The sequence below is a fragment of the Tachyglossus aculeatus genome, chromosome 7 (assembly GCF_015852505.1).
Source record: "Tachyglossus aculeatus isolate mTacAcu1 chromosome 7, mTacAcu1.pri, whole genome shotgun sequence".
Taxonomy (NCBI): Eukaryota; Metazoa; Chordata; class Mammalia; order Monotremata; family Tachyglossidae; genus Tachyglossus; species Tachyglossus aculeatus.
Genome location: NC_052072.1, coordinates 21,208,685 through 21,229,867, shown reverse-complemented (window position 1 = coordinate 21,229,867; position 21,183 = coordinate 21,208,685).

Sequence of the window (21,183 nt, the reverse complement as noted above, 5' to 3'; positions counted from 1 at the left end):
TTCTAAGCACTGGGGGGATACAAGGTGATCAGGTTGTCCCATGTGGAGCTCACAATCTTCATCCCCATTTTACAGATGAGGTAACTGAGACACAGAGAAGTTAAGTGACTTGCCCAAAGTCACACAGCCAATAAGTGGCTGAGCCAGAATTAGAACCCATGACCTCTGACTCCCAAGCCCGTGCTCTTTCCACTGAACCTGCTGCTTCTCTGTGATATTGTTACAAGTATACAAGTATACAAGTATCTATGTTGTTACAACAACATAGATATTGTTACAGGTGAATCAACATAAAATAACAGCTGGAATAAACAAAAATGTTTACAAATGTAAACCCTTTTTCAATAGTATTGATTGAGGGCCTCTCGAATGCAGAGTGGTGTACTAAGTGTTTGACAGAGTATAATAGATTTGGTAGACATGATCCCTGCCCTTAAAGAGTTTAAAATCTATTAGGTAATAGTCATTATGGTATTTAAATGATGATGATGATGGCATTTATTAAGCACTTACTATGTTGCAAGTACTGGGGTAGATTCAAGATCATCTTATAATAATAATAATAATTGTGGTATTTGTTAAGCACTTACTATGTGCCAAGCACTGTTCTAAGCATTGGGGTAATCAGGCTGTCCCACATGGGGCTTACAGTCTTAATCCCCATTTTACAGTTGAGGTAACTGAGGCACAGAGAAGTTAAGTGACTTGCCCAAAGGCACACAGCTGACAAGTGGCAGAGCTGGGATTAGAACTCACAATCCCTGGCTCCCAATCCTGTGCTCATTCCACTAAGCCACGCTTCTTCTATCGGACACGATATCGGACACAATCCCTAGCCCACACAGGGCTGACAGTCTAAGTGGGGAGGAAGAACAGGTAATTTATCCTCATTTTACAGATAAATAAACTGAAACCCAGAGATATTAAGTGACTTGCCCAAGATCAAACAGCAGGCCAGGGGCAGATCCAGGGTTAGAATCAAGGTCTTGTGACTCCCACCCTGTGCTCTTTTCACTAGACCATGTAGGTTCTCTTAGGCCATGTTGTTTCTCTACATAAATATCAATAATGGTCCCTGAATTATATTTTTAACACCTAAGCTCCACATCCTAGCAAAGACCCTGGCCTCGGAGAGATTTAACCCCTATCTCGGGGATGAGCATGGACAAAACGTTTTCTCTAAATAAAGGGAAAAAGTTCTCTTTAGGAGCATGGGGCAAAGAGGGTGGGTGATATTGTGGGATGGTGGCGTGGTTGGTGGGGGGTAATTTGGGGACGGGGAGGGAGTAGACTTCAAAGAGCTAATAGGTCTGAATGCCACCATCTCAAAGCTGTTGGCCCTGGTGGGGAAATTTTCAGGCCTTATCCGAGACTGTGTGATAAGCCAGTCTGGACAGGAACTGCTCTTACGGCCTTGCCCCCCGACCCCAAATCAACTCCGTGGAATCTGTCATCTCCCTGGTTCCTCCAGTCTATGAACCCCAGATTGCAAGGACTCCTCCAAGGTGTTAGCATTTGAGAGGGGAAGTTCCTTCCATTTAGTGGACTTTTGCAGAGGCTTATTGGATCAATGGGCCCACCCAGAGTCTAATCCATTCTGATGTGTTGCCGACTTGTACTTCCCAAGCGCTTAGTACAGTGCTCTGCACACAGTAAGCGCTCAATAAATATGATTGATTGATTGATTGATGACTGTAGGCTTGGACAGCTACTTTCTTTCTGTTTCCCACCTGCCCACAGATGAACTAAACTGTAAAATCAGTCAATCAAACTCATTGTGTGCTTACTCTGGGCAGAGCACTGTACTAAGTGCTGGGGAGGGTGAGATGTAACTGAGTTGGTAGACACGGTCCCTGTCCACAACGAATTTACAGTCTAGAGGGTGGGAGAGGAGGGAGAAGACCATTATCTTAATAATTCTGATATTTCATTCATTCAATCGTATTTATTGAGTGCTTACTGTGTGAAGAGCACTGTACTGAGTGCTTGTTTTGTTGTATTTGTTAAAGGGCTTATTATGTGCCAACTACTGTGCTAGATACAGAATATTCAGATCAGACACAGTCTCTGACCAACATGGTACTCACAGTTTAAGGGGCAGGGAGGATAGGTATTGAAACCCCATTGTACAGATGAAGGAAACTGAAGCAGAGAGAAGTTAAGTGACTTACCCAAGGTCCCAGAGCAGACAAGTGGCAACCTCTGGATTAGAATTCAGATCTCCTGACTCCTAGGTCAGTGATCTTTTCACTAGGCCCTGTTTGTATGAAGGGCCAGATTAAACCACCATATTATGCAATTGTTGATATTGATCACCTCGCCTATGACCCTAAAACTTCCCTAACCTCACCATGACTTATGCTCATCATGATTTATGCTCAATAAATATATACTCAATAAATACGATTGAATGAATGAATGAATCTACCACTACATATTCAACCTTCACAACACCACTGAAATCCACCCTCTCCATCCATACTTCTATCCAAGCACTTATCCTATCCCACCTTGATTACTGTATCAGCCTCCTTGCTGATGTCCCTATCCCTGACTTCCCCAACTCCAGTCCATACTTCACTCTGCTACCCAGATCATTTTTCTACAGAAACATTCAGTGTATGTTTCCTCACTCCTCAAGAACCTCTAACAACAAATAGAGACAAACTCTACCCAACAACAGGCTCACAGTCTACAGGGGAGGAGACAGACAACAAAACAAAACAAGTAGACAGGCATCAATAGCAACAAAAGAAATAAATAGAATTATAGATATATACACATCATTAATAAAATTAATAGAATAATAAATATGTACCTATACACACAAGTGCTGTGGGGCGTGGAGGGAGTTAGAGCAGAGGGAGGGAGTAGGGTCGATTGGTAGGGGAGGAGGAGGAGAGGAAAAGGGGGGTTCAGTCTGGGAAAACCTGGTGGAGGAGTTCATAAGTGCTAGAGTTTTTTCAAGGGATGATATAGTTTGGGGTGCTGGGAAATTTTTTGGAGGAGGATTTGGGATTTTAGATGGGGTTTGAGTACCCAGAGAACTGTGGTCAGTCTGCTGTGGGAAGAGAAGGGGTTCCAAACTGGGGGAAAACTGAGAGCAAGGGAATGGAGGTGGGAGGGTTTAGAACAAGGTGCAGCTAGAAGGGTGACCTGAGGAGAACAAACACAGTGAGTTATGAAAGAGCAGATAAAAAGAACAAATATGTAAGGCAGGGCCAGCTGGTGGAAAGTTCTGAAGCTGACTGTAAAGAGTTTTTTCTGATGCAGGAAATAGTCTGTTATAGTGCTATATTGTATTCTCCCCAGAGCTTAGTACAGGGCTCTGCACACAATAAGTGCTCAATAAATATGATTGACTGACTGACTGCTGCAAAGATTCACAGAAAGTCATCTAGTGGACAAGAGGAGAGATTTGGGCAGTGCTTCAAGAATAAGACCTGTGCAGCAGCACATAACAATAATAATAATAATAATGATTATTATTTAGCGCTTCCTATGTGCCATGCACTGTTCTAAGTGCAGGGGTAGATACAAGGTAATCAGATTGTCCCATGTGGGGCTCATAGTCTTAATCTCCATTTTACAGATGAGGTAACTGAGGCCCAGAGAAGTAAAGTGACTTGCCCAAAGTCACACAGCTGATAAGTGGTGGAGCTGGGATTAGAACCCATGACCTCTGATTCCCAAGCCTGTTCTCTTTCCACTAAGCCACGCTGCTTCTCTGTAGGGTGGGGGTAATCAATCTATTAGTTAATCGACGGTAGTCATTGAGTGCTTACTGTGTGCAGAACACTGTACTAAGTGCTTGGGAGAGTGCAGTGCAACAGAGTTCGTAGATAGGTTCCCTGCACAAGAGGAGCTTACAGTCTAGAGGGGAGACAGACATTTAAATAAATAACAGATATATATATATATATATATATATAAGTGCTACGGGACTGATCAAGTGTTTAAAGGATACCAATTCAAGTGCAAGGGCAGAAGGGAGAAAGTAAGTGAAAGACTGGTGCCTGGGAGACCAGAGAAGACGCTAATGTGCTTACTTTGTAACAAACACTGCATGAATTCCTGGGGTAGATGCCACACAATCAGATCAGATAAAGTCCCCATCCCACATGGAACTTACAGTCTAAGTAGAAGGGAGGACAGCCATTTATTCCTCATCTTACAGATCACACAGCTGGCATGTGGCAGAGTAGACATTAGAACCCAGGTTCTGTGACACCTCCCCCCACCCCCGTCCCGGTCCCTGCTCTTTCTACTAGGCCAATTTGCTTCTCAAACAATGTTTGACAGCATCAAATATGATTTGCTAGAATCCTCGATCTGTGGTCCAAATTGAGGAAGACTGCCATTTTTTGTTGGGCTAGAGAAAAGATAAACAGATTTCACTCTCTGACCTGGCCTGAAAAAAACATTTTTGTTCCTGAGTGGTTCACAGTGACTCTGACACAGTAAGCACTCAATGAATATGATTGATTGATAATTAATCTTATCAGTCAGAGTGCCATTTTTCTGTGGAGAAACTGCCATCTTGAATATTTAATTTCTTATAGCTTAGAAAAGCTATGGAGTCAAGGAAGGGTGCTTTTTGTTGTTGCTTTTTTAGGACAGGGAGAAATGAGCATGTTTGAAAGCAGTGGGGAAGAAGCCACCGGAAAATGAGCAGAGGAAGATGGTGGTGGGGAAGGGAAGAAATGAGGGGGCAAATGTTTTCATAAAGTTCAAAGTGATGGGGTTGGAGGCACAGGTGGAGGGGGTAGATTTTGGAAGGAGGTGGAAGGTCTCCTTTGGAGATACTGCTGGGAAAGTTGGAAGAGTCGAAGCAGGGGGGCATCGTGCAGAAGGAGAGAGGGACTGAAGAGGAGCAGGGGTGATTTTAGGGATATCATACCTGATGGTTTCAATTTTATAGATAAAGTACATAACAAGGTTACTAGAGGCAAGATCTAGGGGTTTGAGGAGGGATTTAAAAGTCTGAATCAGCTGTCATGGGCAATGGGCATGAGAGTCAATAAAGATGAAGAAATAATGGTCCCAGGTGGAGGAACGAGCAGAATTAAAGCAGGCAAGGATGAATTTGAGTTGGCCAAGGTCAGTCTGGTACCTGGATTTCTGCCAGCAGTACTCCACAGCTCGAGCACAGGAACAGAGGAAGTGAACTGTGGAAGCAATCAGGGATTGTGGGTTAGTATGAGACTGATGAAGGAACAGAGGAGTGAAAAAGTTGAGCTCAGTGGCAAGGGTAGTTTTGAGGGCATGGATTTGTGTGGCAAGAGAAGAACAACTGATTCTCGTGTTTTTTCAACTTTAACCATATGGGGAGGGTGATTTCTCTGTTTGTCAGTGTGGCCTACTTAAGCAGGCCCTAACAACTGGAGAACCACAACTTGCTTGTTGCATGCTTTGGGGCTAGGAGAAACAAGAGAAGATTCTCCCTCCTACTTAGACTGTCAGCCCCATGTGGGACAGAGACCGTGTCCAACCGGATTAACTTGAATCTACCCCGGCACTAAGAATCGTTCTTGACACATAATAAGTGTTTGATGAATATAATAAAGCAATATGGCTTTCAGGATCAAATGAGGCATGATGACTTTGGGAAATTGGAGGGGTCAAACAATTGGAGCTCTCTATGGGGAATGAGACATATTTGAATTCATAATATTAATTAAGTGCTTGCTGTGCACAGAGCATTGTACTTAGCAGTGAGAAAGAATATACATATAGGAAATGACACAAACCCTGTCCCTCAAGGGGATTACAGTCTACAAAATATAGGTGGGGGAGAAAACTGGAGATCAACATATTGGGAGTAATGAAACAATAAAAGAGTAAGCAGCATAATGGACAATCGCGTCTCGCATCTCCTCCTGCCTTCAGGACATCTCCATCTGGATGTCTGCCCGCCACCTAAAACTCAACATGTCCAAGACTGAACTCCTTGTCTTCCCTCCCAAACCCTGCCCTCTCCCTGACTTTCCCATCTCTGTTGACGGCACTACCATCCTTCCCGTCTCACAAGCCCGCAAACTTGGTGTCATCCTCGACTCCACTCTCTCATTCACCCCTCACATCCAAGCCGTCACCAAAACCTGCCGGTCTCAGCTCCACAACATTGCCAAGATCCGCCCTTTCCTCTCCATCCAAACCGCTACCCTGCTCGTTCAAGCTTTCATCCTATCCCATCTGGACTACTGTATCAGCCTTCTCTCTGATCTCCCATCCTCATGTCTCTCCCCACTTCAATCCATACTTCATGCTGCTGCCCGTATTGTCTTTGTCCAGAAACGCTCTGGGCATGTTACTCCCCTCTTCAAAAATCTCCAGTGGCTACCAATCAATCTGCGCATCAGGCAGAAACTCCTCATCCTCGGCTTCAAGGCTCTCCATCACCTCGCCCCCTCCTACCTCACCTCTCTTCTCTCCTTCTACAGCCCACTCCGCACCCTCCGCTCCTCTGCCACTAATCTCCTCACCGTGCCTCGTTCTCGCCTGTCCTGCCATCGACCCCCGGCCCACGTCATCCCCCGGGCCTGGAATGCCCTCCCTCTGCCCATCCGCCAAGGTAGCTCTCTTCCTCCCTTCAAGGCCCTACTGAGAGCTCACCTCCTCCATGAGGCCTTCCCAGACTGAGCCCATTCCTTCCTCTCCCTCATCCCCCTCTTCATCCCCCCATCTTACCTCCTTCCCTTCCCCACAGCACCTGTATATATATATATATATATATATATATATATATATATATATGTATATATATATATATATGTTTGTACATATTTATTACTCTATTTATTTTACTTGTACATATCTATTCTATTTATTTTATTTTGTTAGTATTTTTGGTTTTGTTCTCTGTCTTCCCCTTTTAGACTGTGAGCCCACTGTTGGGTAGGGACTGTCTCTATACGTTGCCAACTTGTACTTTCCAAGTGCTTAGTACAGTGCTCTGCACACAATACGTGCTCAATATATACGATTGATTGATTGATTGATTGACAAGGAAAAAAATACACAGGCTAAAAATCCAGGTTTCCTAGTTCCCAGAACCATGCCCTTTCCAAGAGACCGATAGCACAGCGGAGGTGACTTGAGAGAAGCAGCAAGGCTTAGTGGAAAGAGCACCAGTGTAGGAGTCGGTTTACTTGGGTTCTAATCCCAGCTCTGCCTCTTTCATTCATTCAATTGTATTTATTGAGCGCTTACTGTGTGCAGAGTACTGCACTAAGTGATTGGAAAGTACAATTCAGCAACAGAAACAATCCCTGACCACAAGGGGCTCACAGTCTAGTAGGGGGGAGACAGACATCAAAATAAGTAAACAGGCATCAATAGCATCAATAAAAATAAATAGAATTATAGCTATATACACATCCTCAACACGCTATCCAATCTTGGCTTCACAGACTCCATCCTCTCCTGGTTCTCCTTTTATCTCCCTGGCCATTCATTCTTAGTCTCCTTTGAGGGCTCCTCCTCCCCCTCCCATCCCCTTACTGTAGGGGTTCCTCAAGGGTCAGTTCTTGGTCCCCTTCTGTTCTCTATCTACACTCACTCCCTTGGTGAACTCATTCACTCCCACAGCTTCAACTATCATCTCTATGCTGATGACACCCAAATCTTCATCTCCTCCCCTGTTCTCTCTCCCTCCCACCAGGCTTGTATCTCCTCCTGCCTTCAGGACATCTCCATCTGGATGTCTGCCTGCCATCCAAAACTCAATATGTCCAAGACTGTGCTCCTTATCTTCCCTCCCAAACCCTACCCTCTCCCTGACCTTCCCATCACTGTAGACGGCACTACCATCCTTCCCATCTCACAAACCCGCAACCTTGGTGTCATCCTCGACTCCGCTCTCTCATTCACCCCACACATCCAATCTGTCACCAAAACCTTCTGGTCTCACCTTCACAGCATCGCCAAGATCTGCCCTTTCCTCTCCATTCAAACTGCCAACTTGCTGGTTCGATCTCTCACCCTATCTCGACTGGATTACTGCATTGGCCTCCTCTCTGATCTTCCATCCTCCTGTCTTGGCCCACTTCAGTCTATACTTCACTCTGCTGCCTGGATCATCTTTGTACAGAAACACTCTGGGCATGTTACTCCCCTCCTCAGAAATCTCCAGTGGTTGCCTGTCAACCTACAAATCAAGCAAAAACTCCTCCCTCTTGGTTTCAAGGCTCTCCATCACCTCACCCCCTCCTACCTCACCTTCCTTCTTTCCTTCTATACTCAGCCCACACCCTCCGCTCCTCTGCATCTAACCTCCTCACTGGGCCTCGTTTTCGCCTGTCCCGCTGTCAACCCGCAGCCCACATCCTCCCCCTGAACTGGAATGTCCTCCCTCAACACATCTACCAAGCTAGCTCTCTTTCTCCCTTCAAAGCCCTACTGAGAGCTCACCTCCTCCAGGAGACCTTCCCAGACTGAACCCCTTTTTTCCTCTCCTCCTCCCCATCCCCCCACCCTACCTCCTTCGCCTCCGCACAGCACTTGTATATATTTGTACAGATTTATTATTCTATTTATTTTATTTGTACATATTTACTATTCTATTTATTTTGTTAATGATGTGCATATAGTCATAATTCTATCTGTTCTGATGATTTTGACACCTGTCCACATGTTTTGTTTTGTTGTCTGTCTCCCCCTTCTAGACTGTGAGCCCATTGTTGGGTAGGGACCATCTCTATACGTTGCCAACTTGTACTTCCCAAGCACTTAGTATAGTGCTCTGCACACAGTAAGTGCTCAATAAATATGATTGAATTAATGAGTGAATCATTAATATAAATAAATAGAATTATAAATATGTACATATATACATGAGTGCTGTGGGGTGGGAAAGGGCTAGCGCGAAGGGAGAGAGTCGGGGCGATAAGCAGGGGGAGCAGAGGAAAAGGGGGTCTTAGTCTGGGAAGGCCTCATTGCCTGCTGTGTGACCTTGGTCAAGTCACTTACCTTCTCTGTGCCTCAGTTTCCTCATATGTGAAATGGGGATTCATTACCCATTTTCCCTCCTACTTAATCAATCAGTCTTATTCATTGAGCACTTTACTATGTGTAGAGCACTGTATTAAGCACTTCGGAGAGCACAGTGCAACAGAATTAGCTGACATGAACCCTGCCCATAATGAGTTTCCAGTCTAGAGGGGGAGACAGATATTAATATCATCATCAATCGTATTTATTGAGCGCTTACTATGTGCAGAGCACTGTGTTAATATTAATTATTAATTACTAATTAATAATTATTAATATTAATATGAATAAATAATTTATCATGCATTATTTAAAGATATGCAAATAAGTACTGTGGGGTCGCAGGTGGAGTGAGTATCAAATGCCCACAGGTACTTAGAATGTGATCCCCACATGATCCCCATGGCTTAGTAGAAAGAGCTCGGGTTTGGGAGTCAGAGGTCATGGGTTCTAATCCCCACTCTGCCACTTGTCAAATGTGCGACCTTGAGCAAGTCATTTAACTTCTCTATACCTCAGTTATCTCACCTGTAAAATGGGAATTGAGGCTGTGAGCCTCAAGTGGGACAAACTGATTACCTTATATCTACCCCAGCACTTAGAACAGTGCTTGGCTCATAGTAAGTTCTTAACAAATGCCATCATTATCATCCTCATCATCATCATCATCACGACGTGGGACAGAGACTATGTCTGACCTGACTGCCCTGTATTTACTCCAGTGCCTGGCATATTACCATGATCATCGTCATCATCATCAATGGTATTACTGAGTGCTTACTGTTTGTGAAGTACTGTACTAGGCACATAGCGTTCATTATTTTTAAGAAGCCGAGTGGGGGATCATGCCTGGGTTGACATCAGCAGTGGGCAAAATGCGACCCATAAATAAATAATAATCATAATAATGATGGTATTTGTTAAGCGCTTACTATATGCAAAGCACTGTTCTAAGCACTGGGGAGGTTACAAGGTGATCAGGTTGTCCCACAGGGGGGCTCATAGTTTTAATCCCATTTTGCAGATGAGGTAACTGAGGCACAGAGAAGTGAAGTGATTTGCCCAAAGTCACACAGCTGACAGTTGGCAGAGCTGGGATTTGAACCCATGAGCTCTGACTCCAAAGCCTGTGCTCTTTCCACTGAGCCACAAATATCATCATCATCATCATCATCATCATCATCATCATCACATTCCGGTGACCAAATCGTACCCAGAAGTGATCGCATGTCTACCCGTGGCCACTCCTATTCCAAGTAGCCACGGATGCTATCAGGGGCCCCAAGAGCATCTACAACCACAGCTGGCACAGAGCCTGGTAGCACTCACCTGGGACAAAAATGATACCACTTCTGCCTTTCAAACCTCTTCTCACCCCCTTGCTCTCAGCCCAATGCTTGCATGATTTCTAAATTTGGAAAGTGGCCCTTGGCCACTGGCCAAAATAACAGCCCTAGCCTCAGTAATTGCAACAACAGTGTTTATTAAATAACATCTGAGTGCTCTTGGGAAAGTACAACAAAAAGAGTGGAAATGGCCCCTGCCCACAAGGAGTTTCTAAACAGGGGAGACAGACATAAAAGTATTTATAGTTGAAGTAATTGGGATTAATAATAGCATATGTGCATGGACAAACGTATAAAATGTGCTGAGAATGGGCAGATGTAATATTTAAGTGCTGAAAATGGCTGGGGTGTTCTCTTAGTTTACAATATTGTGGATTAAATGGGGAAGACTTCCTGGAAGAGATGCAATTTCAGGAGTCTTTAAATTAGGGGAAAGCTGTGGTCTGATGGATTTGAGGTGGGAGGGAGTCTCACTAGATTGAATTCTCCTTGAGGGCAGGGAACTGGTCTGCTAACTCTAGCACGCCTTTCCAAGTGCTTAGTACAGTACAGGGGAACAGCACAGGCAAGGGGATGGAGACAGAAAAGTGAGGACTGAGGTATGCTAGAAGGCTGTATTTGGAGAGGTGAAGAGAGCAAATAATAAGTACAATGAGCCTTTCCTAAGTCATCTTTTTCTTTTCTTCAACTCCCTTCTGCATCACCCTGACTTGCTTTCTTTATCCATCCCTGCTCATTCATTCATTCATTCATTTAATCGTATTTATTGAGAGCTTACTGTGTGCAGAGCACTGTACTAAGCACTTGTGAAGTACAAGTTGGCAACATATAGATATGGTCCCTACTCAACAGTGGGCTCACAGTCTAGAAGGGGGAGACAGACAACAAGACAAAACATATTAACAAAATAAAATAAACAGAATGAATATGTACAAATACAATAAATAAATAGAGTAATAAATACGTACAAACATATATACATATATACAGGTGGTGTGGGGAGGTGAAGGAGGTAAGGCGGGGGGGTGGGGAGGGGGAGGAAGGGGAGAGGAAGGAAGGGGCTCAGTCTGGGAAGGCCTCCTGGAGGAGGTGAGCTCTCAGTAGGGCTTCCAGGCACACAAGACTTATGGACATATCTGTAATTTGTTAATTTATATTAATGTCTGGCTTCCCCTCTAGACTGTAAGCTCGTTGTGGGCAGAAAATGTGTCTGTTATATTGTACTCTCCCAAGCACTTAGTGCCTCTGCACATAGTAAGCACCCAATAAATACAACTGACTGACAGGGTAGAGAGAGGCTGGGAACAGCCCCTAAGCCAATGGCAAGGAATGCTTGTCTGTTGAAAGATAAAGCGTTCCTCCTTCCCTACCCGATATCTGTTCTTCTGTCCATCAGAAGTGTACAAGTTTCCAACCCTGGTCCCAGGAATGCCACCCCGAGTCCCCCAGGCCCGGGCCCAGCTCTGGCAGGAATCCAACTGCGGGCACCAAGTTGGCAGGGCCGCCAGCCGATGGGGGAAATCACAGCCCCATGGGCTAGGAGAGCCCAACTCCTGATCCGGGGCTGGGGTCCGGGGCCCTCAGCGTCAGTCACACTCGGCCTCTGCCAATGAACGTGCGAGTCAGGGCGGAACTGGGGCTCAGATCACTGTGGCTTCATCTGCTTCCTGTTTCGACAAGGCTGCTGAGAGAAAACAGGGTGGCAGGGAGGGAGGTGTTGGGGGTGGGCAGGGTCGGGTGGGTGCTGAACTTTCAAACTTTGCTCCATCCTTCTGCCCCACCTGGGATTCTGCTGTCCCGGACCCCCCAGGGCAGGCTGGACATCCGACCTCGGATAGCTGTGCTGCTCCAGGTAAACCACCCTCCAAAGAACCACTGCACTACAGCTCTTGAGAGAGAGGAAGGGACCTGCAGGCTGAGCTTCTGCCCCCGCCTCATCTCCGCTGTTGAGCAGGGATGGAGGAAGCACTAACAGCAGAAAGCTGCAAGGTTCTCTGCAGTCCCAAGAATAGAAATGGGACACCCAAGCCTCGGGGGCTGGGATGCAAGGGGCCCCTTCCACCTGAGGTCACTTGCCAACCTGCGGAGGGTGAGAATTTGGCAGTGGGAGAGTTGGATCAGAAATTAAGGACTCCAGATCCATTGGGGTGATTTTGTTCTGGGCAACTGAGCGAGCCCCCATCTCAGGTCAGGGCAGGCTAGGGGTTCACCATCTTGAGGGTAGGATAGGACAGGTCCCCTATCTAAGGTCCCTTCCATTTCTCTCTGGCCCCCGTTCTCAGGGCTGGGGAGTCTCAGCCATGCCTGGCCCTGACTCACACAGGAAGCTTGGGTCGGTGCAGAGACCTAGTGAGCCTACAAGGACCTGTGGGGGAGGGGCATCTGATATTTACTGAGTGCTTACTGTTTGCAGAGCACTATATTAAGCACTTAGGAAAGTACAATACAACAGAGCTAGTAGACTTGATCCCTACCCACAAGGAACTTTCAGTCTACAGCGGGAGGCAGACATTGAAATCAATTAGAGAAGGGAAATAAGAGTATTGGGGAAATAGTGGAGTAACAGGGGAAACAATGGAGTAAGGTACTGGGAAGCGCAGACAGCTAACTGGGCAGGGCTGAGCCCCTCCCAAATGCAAGGCAGGCCTAGCTCCCTGCTAAGAGAGAGACTGCCCTTGGCAGAAACCCACCTGGGAGCTCGTCACATCCTGCCCTGATGGCCAGACAGTAGCCCTACAGGGGACTCACGGGTTCCCCAAATGGCTTCCCAGCATGCCATTTTCCCCTCTACCCAGGTTGCCTGCCCTCCTGGGTCAGCGAGCCTGGCACTCAGTCCATCAGAGGCTGAGGAGGCATCAAGACTGGACTTGGGAGCCTATGAGGGGGAATCACAAAGCTGGGCTGAGAGGCATACTCCACAGAGATAGCTTTCCCCAATCCCGCCCGCTTCTCCAGGCTGAGCAGGGCCTCCCCTGCCCCTTTTTTGCCTTAGCCCAAGAGAGCTCCAGCTCCCAACACCCTATCCACACCTCAGTATCCCAGCTTATGAGACCCTGGATAATGAGAGTTAGCCAGCATAAAGTAACCGGACTGATGAAACTCCATGGACATGGCTACCCTTATTCAACTAATGCCTACAGCATCACCAAGGAGGAGGCCTGGAAGAAGTGAGGTGGTGATAATTCTTCCCATTTCCCAGAGAGGAGGACTGAGACCCAGAGAGGGCAGAGCCTTGCCCAAGGTCTCAGAGTGAGTCAAGGGCAGAGCCAGGCCCTGAACACCCAGAGCCAGGCCACCTGGACCACTTCTGTGTCCTCCAGTCCCACCTTCCTCCAGTCCCAACTTTCTGCCTGCCTCATGTCTCTTCTCTCTCTCCCCACCCTGTCTCCTGGCTCTTGCGGGAACCAAGAAAGGTGATCCAGTATCAGAAGTCTCCTGGAAGTGCCAGTCATGATCAGTCTGGGTTGTTGGGCCCCACCTTGTCTGGGCCAGGGCAGTGAGAGCTACGAGGCCAAGTGTGAGAGATGGCAGGAGATCCGTGAAAACCTGCGACGGCGCCCCAATGTGACCTCGTGTCGCCAAACGACGGGCAGGCAGCAGCGGAGGGCACAGCCCAAAGGGCAGCCCCGAAGCCCCCGCCAGCAGGAGTTCCTCAGACGCAGGAACCTGGAGGGGGATGAAGATGAGAAGGCCTATGGGCTCCCAGGGAGAGAGCGCCATCTCAGGGGAACAGGTTCTTGGGCAGATGTGAGGTCATCGGCTGGACAGCAGGTAATCACCCCTGAGGAGAAGCCAGGACTGGCCTTTTGCATAGAGCATGGACCTAGAAGCCAGAAAGATCTGATTTCTAATTCCGGCTCTGCCGCTTGTCTGTTGAGGGATCTAGGCAAGTCACTTCACCTCTCTGTGCCTCAGTTACCTCATCTGTGATTAAGACTGTGAACCCCTTAACAATAATAATAATAATAATAATGGTATTTGTTAAACACTTACTATGTGCCAAGCACTGTTCTAAGTGCTGGGGTAGATACAAGGTAATCAGGTTGTCCTGTGTGGGGCTCACTGAGGCTCAGAGAAGTTAAGCTACTTGCCCAAGGTCACACAGCAGACAAGTGGCAGAGCTGGGATTAGAACCCATGACTCCTATCTCCTAAGCCCATTCTCTTTCCACTAAACCAAGCTGTTTCTCACCCCTTGTGGCACAGGTACTGTGTCCAACCCGATTTGCTTGTATTCACCCCAAGCGCTTAGTACAGTGGTTGGTATATAGTAAGTGCTTAACAGATAGCACAATTATTATTATTATTATTAAGTTTATGTTGGTCACTTGGAAGTCAGTTCCATAACCCCCTTCCCCGTTGACCAGTATGGTGGGGTGATATTTCGTATTTACTCCTGAATCACTGCCTTGGGCTGTGCAGTCCCGGGGGACCAGGAGTGATCAGAGCTGTCAGAGCAGGAGCCTAGGGAGTGGGGGAGCCAAAGTAACTGGGAAAGGAAGGCTAAGAAAGTAGGGCCTTGGAATTATCTTGCGTCTCCCCCTGCTCCTGCCCCAGCCTCAGCTCCTAAAACATACTCCATGCCTTGCCCCTACTTGGGACACTAATGTAGCCAGAACCTCAACCCTGCTCCTCACCCCCACCAGCAGGGCCTCTGACCAGGGCTGGAAGGGCACAGAGTGGGCAGCCTCCTGCTTCTCTTAAAAGAGTCACCAACTCACCCGTAGCTTCTGTGGAGCATCGACTCAAGGCAGACCACTGTACTAAGGGTTTGGAAGAGTATGAACGTGTGCCAGAGTTAGAAGACACAATCTCTGTCCTCAAGTGTCCATATCCTTTTATTTAAGCACTAACTCATATTGTGTACCTGTCCCTTTTTCCTTCTTCCTCCCATCAGTAATTCATTTTAGTGTCCGTCTTCCCCTCTTGATTCTAAACTCTCTGAGGCCAGGGATTCTGTCTACTATTTCTATTGTTCTCTCCCAAGCACCTCCTGCAGCTCTCTGCACACAATAAGAGCTGAATAAATACTAAACTTCTCATCTCCCCACTAAACTTCTCATCTTTCTGGCTAAACCTCCTCTTTCCCCTCTTCCTCCTCCTCCTAGTTTTCTCATCACAGTCAACAAGACCACCACTCCAGAAGCTCACAACCTTGGGGTCATCTTGAACTCTGACTCCTCTCTGCTTGGTTCTTCCTCCATCACATTCCCCAGATCTGCCCCTTCACCTCCTCCTTTCAGCCACTAAGCCCTAATCATCTCCCAGCTGGATTTTATATTAACCTCCAGATGGGTCTCTTACCCCAAGCCCTCCCCTCTGCTGCCCAGGTCATTTTCTAAATTCCCATACAGAACTCATCACTCTCCTCTTCAAAAATCACTAATGGCTTCCCATTTCTCTCCACATCAAGTGGAAAATCCTGAACATAAGACTCTTCACAAGATGTCTCCTTCCCTACCTACACTCCTCTCCCACTACATCTGAACTTGCACTCTTCCTTCCTTTCAAGCGGGCCTTCTAACTCTAGTCTTTCCTCTCTCTGACCCTTTTAACCACTCCCCGCTCAAATTCAGCATGTCGCCATGTCCCTTTCCATTTCCCAAGTCCTGCTAAAACACCTCCTCTTCCAAGAGGAGGTTCCCTGATGCATGCATCATCAGCCACCTCTACTTAGCACTTGGGTGTGTATATTTGCCTATTTTTGTCTTTATCCATTTGCCTCTATGCATTCACTCTTGGACTTATTGTACGTTTGCTATTTGCTTCGACTTGTTTCCCCATTATGGATGGCATGTTCAATCAATCAGTCAGTGGGCACTTTCCCTCATCCTCCACTCCCTTCAGCCTCACCCTGACTTGCTCCCTATGTTCTCCCCCAACTTCCCTGCCCCACAGCATTGATGTGTGTATCCACAATTTTATTTATATTGAGGTCCATTCATTTATATTGATGACTGTCTCCCCGACTCTATACTGTGAGCTCGTTGTGGGCAGGGATTGTCACTTTTTATTGCTGTGTTGTACTTTCCCAAGCACTTAGTACAGTGCTCTGCACACAGTAAGTGCTTAATAAATACAATTGAATAAATGAATGAATATTTATTGAGTGCTTATTGAGTGCAGAGTATTGTACTAAGTACTTAGGAGAGTACAGTACAATGGAGCTGAGCTCATTATGGGCAGGGAATGTGACTGTTTATTGTTGCATTGAACTCTCCCAAGCACTTAGTACAGTGCTCTGCACACAGTAAGTGCTCAATAAATACTATTGAATAAATGAATAACTAGATGTGATCCCTACCCAAAAAGAGTTTGCAGGCTAGAGAGGGAGACAGACCTTAAAACAAATTACAGATAGGGGAAATAGAAAAGTATATACCTAAGTGCTGTGGGCTGGGTGGGATGAGTGTCAAGGAGTTTCAGGGGAACACAGATAAGTGCTCAGTCAATGCAGAGGGGAGAGAGAATAGGAGAATTCAGGGCTTAGTCAGGGATGGCCTCTTGGGGGAGATGTGATTTTAGGAAGGTAGGAAAAATGGTGGACTGTGAGACTGAAAGAGGAATGATTTCCAAGCCTAAGGGAGAATATGGGCAAGAAGGTCAGTAGTGATTTAGGGGCGATCAAGGTACAGAGAACAGGTTTGGCATTAAAGAAAAATTTGTGGATGCTCTCAAATGCTGAGAACCGAGCTCTGAATGAAACAAGCGCTCAATAAATGTTTCTGCTGAGGATGATAAAGCAGGTTCAGGGCTATGTCCTCTGATACTCGATATCCCCATGGATACACAGAGCCAACCCACTCCCTAGACTAATCCCAGCTCCACCACTTGCCTGTTCTATGACCTTGGGCTAGTCATTTCAGGTTTGTGGACCTCGGTTTCCTCATTTGTAAAATGAGGATTTAATACCTCTACTCCCTCCCATGTAGACAGTGCACCCCATGGGGGTCAGAGTCTGTGTCTGACCTGATTGTCTTCTGATTACCCCGAATAATACAATTATTATTACTATCATTATTATTACTATTATCATCATTCTCCCACTACTTGCTCTAAGAGCTTATAATAAGGATATTAATAATTGTGGTATTTGTTAAGCACTTACTATGTGCTAGGCACTGTACTAAACACTGGGGAGAATACAAGCAAATCAGGTTGGACACATTCCTTGTCCCACATGGTGTTCACAGTCTCAATCCCCATTTTACAAATGAGGTAACTGAGGCACAAAGTAGTTAAGTCACTTGCCCAATATCATACAGCAGATAAGTGGCAGAGCCAGGATTAGAACCCAGGGCCTCCTGACTCCCAGGCCCGTGCTCTATCCCCTAGGACATGCTGTTTATCCTGCCGCAGTCCCCCATAGGAATCTCCACTTTGTTTGGACTGGCTCTTTTACAGCATCTCCTCATTGCTTTACAGCACTTAAACAGAATCAGACCTGATGTCCCTCTGCTCCAGCCCCAGGCCTTCTCGGACAGCTTCACCAATCACACATATCACTCTCTTCTGGGCTCTCAGGAACTTCTGCAGGGAGACCCTTCCGCCAAGAAGGTACCCAGACACAACCAAGGTCAGTGGGTCCCCAGAGACCCAAGGAGATTAGGCATTAGGCACAGGAGTGAACCTTGACTTGTTGGAACTTGGGGAAACCTGGAACTGTGGGAGGGATGAGGCGACATTTTTTTAATGAAAGAGGAAAGTCCCCCAGTGTCCAGCTGCTAACCTATTCTGAAATGACTGGAATAGGGCTGTCCAAGGGAGAGATCTAGGAACTTTCTGACTCCTAACCTTTTAGAAGAACATGTTGGTGATTCATCTAGAGAGGCCGTGGGAAGCCAGGCAGAGAGACCTGGACTGGGAGGGAAGAGGGTTGCCTGGGTTCTCACCCGGCCTCAGCCCCTGCCTGGCAGCCCGAGTCCACTTTTCTTTTCTGGGACTTTCACTTCCTCCCTCTTCAAAGTGGAGTGAATCAGCTCTGCCCCTTCCTGCCTCTCAGGCTCCTTATAAAAACCGGTGACAGGGGAGAGTTCTGAGCTCCCAGGAGGAAGATTCCCGGAAAATTCATGGTGGTCTTCCCCTCAGATTCTCTTCTATGAAAACCTGCCCTCTGCGCCTTGTCAGGGAGGCTCCGGAAGTGGAGGCAGAGCAGAAGCGGGTCACCTGTGTGCCGAGAACCAGGTCCAGTGCCTTTCTCTGCTTGGGGTCTCAGGCTCACAGTCATTCTCCTTGATCGTTCTCCTTGACCCACTGGGGGTCAGGCCTGGATTTCCTAGTCCCCCAAATCTCTCCCTGCAGGCACACAAACGGTGACTGAGGCAGCCAAGGTGCACATTATGAATGATGCCAGCCAACAAACCAAGTAGGTGTATCCCAGCAGCAATGACTCCACCAAACTTTGGGAGGGCAGTGGTGGGCCCCGAGGGGGAAGTGGCTCAATGGTAGGCCATAGAACATCACTGGTGGAATTCTAGCCTGACCTCATCCATCTCAACCTTATCCTCTTTAACTCTGCCGAGAAACAATACTTCTCCATCTTAATTGACTCCCATGCCCTTTGCCCACAATGGCCACTTCATACCTTTTCATTCATTCATTCAATCGTATTTATGGAGCATTTACTGTGTGCAGATCACTGTGCTAAGCTCTTGGAAGAGTACAATATAACAATAAACAGACACATTCCCTGAACTCCCTCATCCAAACACTTTCCCCCGCCAATCTCTTGCCCCTAATGACCTTCCCCCTCATGACAGGTAATAATAATCACCTATTTCATTGAAAAAATGGAAATTACCGGGCATGATCTCCCTAAAATCTTCAGGTTTATGTGAGGAAGGAAACAAGAAAAGGAGGATTCTGGGTCCACACACATCCCAGGGAGCCTTTAGGAAAGGCCCAAAGGGGCAGGGTTAATTGTGCAGCATGACTAGGGTTTTCCAAGTTGGAAGTGGGAGTGGCACGTGGGTCTGTGAATCCTAAACCATCATCCAGCTCCTTTCTTCTTTCAGCTGTGGAATCGCAGTCCTGGATAAGGTAAGAGAAATCCTCACCCCAATCCAAGTGGGAATGGCGTCAGGGACCTGAGATCGTGGCTGAAGGAAGCCCTCTTGGAATAGGAGTTTTGTGCCTCCTGAGGGATCCAGGAGGGCCTAGACACCCTCCCTCCCAGCCAGATTACCTTCCACACCAGTTTTAAGGCCCTTCTACCTAAGAGCCTTGTGGGCAGGGAACATTTCTATTAAATCTGTTATATTGTATTCTTTCATGCTCTTAATACAAAGCTCTGCACATGGTAAGCACTCAATAAATACCATTGATTGAGACATATCTATCCTCTGGATCTGTCCTTTTGGCAATTAATATTCAACCCACTCTCAGATCCACCGCAGTTGTATACATATCGCTAATTTATTCATTGATATTAATATCTGTTTCCCCCTCGTGAACTCCTTATGATCAGGGAATCTACCAACTCTGTTGTACTGCCCTTTCTCAAGTGATGCTCTGCACGCATTAAGTGCTCAATAAATACTACTGATTGATTGCACCTTGATCCTCTCCACCAACTTACTCAGCTCCGCAACATTGCCAAGATCCGCCCTTTCCTCTCCATCCATACTGCTACCCTGCTCATTCAGGCTCTCATCCTATCCCGTCTGGACTACTGCATCAGCCTTCTCTCTGATCTCCCATCCTCGTGTCTCTCTCCACTTCAATCTATACCTCATGCTGCTGCCCAGATTATCTTTGTCCAGAAATGCTCTGGGCATATTACTCCCCTCCTCAAAAATCTCCAGTGGCTACCAATCAATCTGCACATCAGGAAGAAACTCCTCACCCTGGGTTTCAAGGCTCTCCATCACCTCACCCCCTCCTACCTCACCTCCCTTCTCTCCTTCTACAGCCCAGCCCGCACCCTCCGCTCCTCTGCCGCTAATCTCCTCACCGTACCTCGTTCTTGCCTGTCCCGCCATCGACCCCCGGCCCACGTCATCCCCCGGGCCTGGAATGCCCTCCCTCTGCCCATCCACCAAGCTAGCTCTCTTCCTCCCTTCAAGGCCCTACTGAGAGCTCACCTCCTCCAGGAGGCCTTCCCAGACTGAGCCCCTTCCTTCCTCTCCCCCTCGTCCCCCTCTCCATCCCCCCATCTTACCTCCTTCCCTTCCCCACAGCACCTGTATATATGTATATATGTTTGTACATATTTATTACTCTATTTATTTATTTATTTATTTTACTTGTACATATCTATTCTATTTATTTTATTTTGTTAGTATGTTTGGTTTTGTTCTCTGTCTCCCCCTTTTAGACTGTGAGCCCACTGTTGGGTAGGGACTGTCTCTATATGTTGCCAATTTGTAGTTCCCAAGCGCTTAGTACAGTGCTCTGCACATAGTAAGCGCTCAATACAATTGATGATGATGATGATGATAACTTGCTCACTGTGTCTCAATCTCCTCTCTCTTGCTACTGAACCTTTTTGCTCACACTCTCCTTCCCCTTTCATGTCCCATAGACCACCACTCTCTCCATTTTCCAAGCTCTACTAAACTCATATCTCCTTCAGGAAACTTTCCTGGGCTAACCTCTTATTTCCCCACCCTATTCGCCTTTCCACTGAAGTCCATATTACCCCTTTTCACTTTGATATCCACTCTAACTCCTCCCCTCACCCTGCCCACTATGTCCAGCACCTAAGAACATATCCTTATACTCTGTTGCCTCCCGTACCTTTAACGTATTTCTCACCCATTAGATTGTAAGCTTCTGGTGGGCAAGGTGGTAGGTGATAAGCAAGGTGGTAGGTGATAAGACCTAACGATGTACCACGCACTGCACTA